Source organism: Prosopis cineraria, unplaced genomic scaffold (genome assembly GCF_029017545.1).
Source record: "Prosopis cineraria cultivar Desert tree isolate PC_DT_omini unplaced genomic scaffold, ASM2901754v1 PC759, whole genome shotgun sequence".
In the NCBI taxonomy this organism is placed as follows: Eukaryota; Viridiplantae; Streptophyta; class Magnoliopsida; order Fabales; family Fabaceae; genus Prosopis; species Prosopis cineraria.
The window spans coordinates 32,120-37,674 of record NW_026556084.1 but is presented as its reverse complement, the minus strand read 5'-3'; the positions used below and the strand labels follow the sequence as shown (position 1 = coordinate 37,674).

The window sequence follows — 5,555 nt, the reverse complement described above, 5'->3', positions numbered from 1 at the left end:
ATACAACTTGTCATGAATATATTTTATATCTAATATTGATATACAAACAATAAGAATTTTTTAGGTAGATTGGGGGCATAATAATATTTATAATTTATTTAATTAAAATACTTCAACTCATCTAAATAAAATATCATGTGACATTATTTTAATTAATTTTATTTCAAAATGAGATGCATATTTAATTTTTTATTTTTTTCTTTTTTACTATCATTAATATTAGAATTAATTTATATATAATATCATTTAAATGTTATTTTTATTGAAAAAGACACAAATGGCATCACACATTTCATCTATCTAAGAATTTCTTCACAGACAATAGCAATAACAGTAAGTCTTATAATAGGGATTGGAATTCAAACACTTTATATCTAACAAAAAAAATACTTATTATTTCAGTTGTATAAAAAAAAAATACTTATTATTTGAATTTTGAACAACGTAATATATTACACAATTCTGGCTCTGGAAAGAGCAGAGTAGGATAGTAAATGCCTGTTAGGCGTGCGACCAACTCTAGGAAGATGCCCCCATGGAGATACCTTACAAGTATGAATTTAAACGACGCGGGATTGAAACAAGACCTTGGGTGCATGTAGAATCGAAAGCACTCTTCTGTGGGTCTCTGATCTGAAACCCCATATCCGAAAATACAGTTCTTCCTCACGTCAAGAACTCCTCTTTTTATCAGCTTCCTGCACAGTGGTCCTACTCTTGCGAAGTAATTATCCGATAAGGAAAGGTTCACCAGATTCCCCAGTGCGCACACCACCTCCGGAATCTGCCCGTACAGCAAGTTTCCGGCCAGGTTCAATTGCTCCACTGCCTCCAAGCACCCCAGCGAGCACGGCAACGGTCCTGTCAAGTGGTTGTTTCCGGCGTCCAGAAGTCTCAGCTTTGTCAAAAACCCTATTTCGTAGGGAAGACAACCTGCACTTTGTCACGAGCATTATTTAACGAAAAGATTTAACTAACCTGATGGCCATTTTAACCGAAAATGTAAATATATAAGATACCTGTTAACTGGTTGTTGAGGAACAAGATCTCCAGCAAAGTCTCCGAGGCTCTTCCGATGCTACGGGAATGGGTCCGGTGAACTTGTTATTAGCCAAAGTGAGATACAACACCGTCGTGTCTCCCAAGTCAACGGGGAAGCCTCTGCATGAAGTTATTGTCGTTGAGGAAAACCACGTCCAGGCTCTGCATGAAAATCTCCGGCGGAACATTGCCGGAGAAGAAATTGAACCTAATATCCAAGAACGACAGGTTGGGCAAGCCCAGAACCGCCACAGGGAACGTCCCGGAAAGCAAGTTATTACTCACATCAAGCTCGTACAGAAACCTCAACTCCGATATTGTCGGCGGTATTGTCCCTGAGAAGTTGTTGGAGTTGGCATGGAACAGAGCCAAGTCCGGCAGCTTATCGATGAACCCCTCAAGGCTCGGGGCAACCAGCCGGAACTCATTGAAGTCGATGGAGGCGACGGTGATGGCGGTGAGGTTGTCGGGAGGGTTGTCACAGTAGAAGCCTGTGTAGTTGCAAATGTTGGGACCAACCCAGGTTTTGGTCACACCTAATGGATCCGAGTTGATCGTGTTCTTGAAGGTTTGGATGATTGGGAAAACCAAGGCGATTCTTTGGTCTATGAAGTTGAAGATTTCAGGGACAAATGGAGATAATGATGATGAAGGTGGACTTGTCGATGGAGATTCAAGAATGATTTCAGGGTTTACTGTGAGGAAACATAACAGAACAGTTGTGAAGAAGATGCTCATGTGTTGTAATAGGGAAATTGTATGTCTGTTCCCATCTTTTGTATTGAAGATATGTGGGGAATCGAACTTGCTTGTATGGTTTTATACTGAATTGAATTGCTCGAGAGGTTCGCATTTTCTCATTGTTATTAATTAGTGGTGGGATTATTAGAGAGTATTAGTCTCGGAGCTCGGGCATTAATTTGTCACAGTACTAACTCACCACCAAGAACTTGGGTGCTTGAGCAACTCATATTAGACTGATGCCGTATAATGTCCCGATTATGCATGTATTAGACTAGACCAGGTTGTTGGGTTCGGGAGGTGAATTTGGATCGACAATCTGGACTTTAGACCCAAAATCTTTGGCAATAACTCCAGTTAATTGATGCCTGGGAAAGTGAAAAAAGTTTAAACAGTGAAAGGAGTTTTGGTCTGTACTGTTAGCGTATGGCAAGTTTATCAAGTTACTTATGTTAACATGTTTACGAGTTTGTCTGTATAAGGGGCAGCGGAACCACGGAAGGGGCTAATGCACTCCCTCATTAAAAATATATATATATAAATTTGGTATACTCCTTCATTAAAAAATATAAATTATTTTTTAAAAGATTAAATATTTAAAAATTAAAATATTTTTAATTTTTTAAGTAATCATTGCTTTTTTTTTAAAGTATCCATATTAAATAAACACTTTATATTTATTTAAGATAAAATATCCTATTAAATAGAAGTGGATATAAAAAGAAAATTAATTTAAAAATAAGTAATTATTTTATTAAAAGATAATATTTAATTAAAAATGATTTACATTTTTTAACAAAGTAAATATAGCTTTAGTATTTTGCAATCATATCTTTAAAATTTTAAACCATTCATCCTTTAAGATTTATTATTTTGCACCCATATCCTTGAATTGTGAGATTTTGCACCCCTCACTTATGGGTCTTAGCTCTTCCCCTATATATATATAATATAGCCCGCGGAAAATTCTGAAAAGGCAAGAGAATAGTGAATGTTAGTTGATGATTGATTTGCACGGAAACAAGAATGTAATTAAAAAATGTGTGGAAGCACATTTAAGAAAATGAAAATGAAAATGAAATGAAGTCATGCGCAAGCAACCTAACCCCAACACGATTCCGAGTGGAAGATATAAATTGGCTTTTTGAACCATGAACCCCACTCAACTAAGCACTTCCATATAATGTGAACTTGTTCCATTTAGTGAAACTCAAAGCCAATCAAGGGGGAAAAAAAGTCATCAACAAATATGACCCCAAAAAATAAGGACTAACGAATATGACCACCAGGACTAATAAGAGTAAAATTTCATTTGGTTACTAGATATGAATATAATGTAATTAATTAAAATAATCAATACAAAAATGAACTAAGTCACCCTCCCTCTTTATGATAAATATTATAAAATTTATTAATATATACTAAAAGTGTAAGAATAATTGCATCCTCCAAAAAAAAAATAATGAACCATAATTTCTAATTCTATAAATTAAATTATTTATTTTTTACGAAGGTGGTTCAATATTTTATTTGATCATCTCATTTTATCTTTACCTTTTCAATTCATTTCATTCTGGTAACCAAACGGGATCTAAATTAATAATGCATTCAAATTCTTCAAAAATTGCAATTATTGTGAAAGACTAAAGTAGTTACTCTTGTTTATAAAAGATCATATAATATTATTAACAGTGCAAGAATGTGTTCGAATGTATATAATTTTAGAAAACATAAACAGAATTTTAAGAAATATCAATAATGAATATGGAGGTATAAATGATAGCGTTGGTGTTTCATAAATTTTAGTTTTAAAGGTCTTTAAATAGTATGGTGCGTTTGAGCATTAACATTAATATCAACATCATCGTATGTGACGTATTTTTTTTCTTTTTTAATTTTAGTGAAAAAATGAAGGTTGGGGTGGGGGGGGCGGGAGAAGAAAGTTAGATGTGAATAGCGAAGAGATGGAGTGGAAAGATGTGGATGACGTAATGGCATGAAAATTCTATTTACATATAACTTCAACAAAGGTGGAATTTTCAAGAAAGGATTCACATATAGCCCAACCCAAAAGCAATGCACTATGAGAGACATCTTGAGTAATCATAGGAATTGTGAATTTTTGATAACCTTTACAAATCTTAGACCCGCGGAAGATGTACCAACATAACTCATTCTGTCAAATAGTAAGGTTTTCCCATGGCCTTTAATTCAAAGAAAAAATGCCTCTGTGAATAGATATTGTAGATCCAGGCTAATAAATATAAATAAATATATATATATATATATATATATATATATATATGTAGGGGAGAGAGAGAGAGAGAGAGAGAGAGAGAGAGAGAGAGATTGATCATTCACGAGTACTATAATTGATTAGACTAGCCCTGATGAAGCTCACAAATGTATTCATATCCAAATCATTGATGGGATTTTGGGCCTCTCGTGAATGAGCCCAGTGCCCCGAGTGTATTCCCCGTACGTGAGTGAGTGAATACTAATTACTAGTAATGATTTAAGACCTCTAAAGTGGAGATTGGGTAAATTTGGTTATTTTTTTATATTTATTATTATTATTTTTTATAAAAAAAAAATGTTCCCTCTCCCTCTTAAAAGGAAAAACTTCACAAGAATTTATCATTTATCATCCCAACTTCAGGATTTGAATCCCTTGTTACTATCCCAAGAAAAAAAAAAAAAACATGGTACACAGCTTAACCAAACATGAAGACAATGAGCAACCAACGGGCACTTGTTTAAATGATTAGGAATTTAGGTAGCTTAATTTAGCGGTCTCGTGTTCAACCCCTATGACATGGTTTGCACAGTTGAACATACAAAAATGTGTCTTGTTAATGGTACTTGTAAAACTGACACATTAACAGCCTTTAGAATGAGTGAGCGGAAAATGAATCTAGAATACTTACACTCTTCAAAAATACTAGGTGGAAAATAAAGAGAGAGAGAGAGAGAGAGAGGAGAGAGAACAAATGTTTGTGTGTGTGAATGTTGAATATTGGGATCAGGTACGGATGAATTTAATGCACATTAGTTTCAGATATATTTCTCGGTCCTTTTTTTGACTTCCTTAAAAAATAAGTTTTATTCAAAATACAGGATATTTTATAATAATTAAATTATTTTTTTAAATTTTACTCTTTTTTAATTAGTGTGCTTTTAATATTTCTGTTATGTTGTGTCTTGGTTGCAGTTCGGTCCAATTAATGTTTTTGATTAGGCCTTTTATTTATATGGACTTTTTAATAGTTTGAAAAAATTGTCTTTTTATAAGAAAATCAGTATAAAGGTATTTAATATAATTATATAATCATTTATAGTTAAATATAAAAATAAAAGTATGTTTTATTTTTTATTATATAAAAAATAAACTTTTTTAAAAGATATGTGAAATAATTAAAAGTGCCGTACATCTTATTTTGTTTATTACATCAAGACGATGCTCTTATAAATTTCTAATAATTCAAGTTTCAAGATGCATGTAGCAAAATAATAATGACACTAGAAATTCATTCCATAGGGTTGAAGGGAAAAAAACATTTGCCCATCAGTTACCTATATAAATTATACATATACATACATACATATATAAGGTTTATTTGGTTCCTGTTCTCATTTTTTATTTTTAAAAATTATTTTACAACATAATTTTTAAAATTATTTTTCAAAACAAGAAAAGAATTTTTTTTGGTTATGTTAATTTAAAAACTGTTTTACAAGTAAAAAATTGGTCAATAGTGATGGTCACCGATGGT

At 32.8% G+C, this 5,555-nt stretch overlaps 1 pseudogene; it reads right to left on the bottom strand.

The window, feature by feature from the left end:
- Nucleotides 1-452: 452 nt before the first annotated feature.
- LOC129298268 (uncharacterized protein At4g06744-like) lies at nt 453-1,779 on the bottom strand (annotated as a pseudogene).
- Between the last annotated feature and the right edge of the window lie 3,776 nt (nt 1,780-5,555).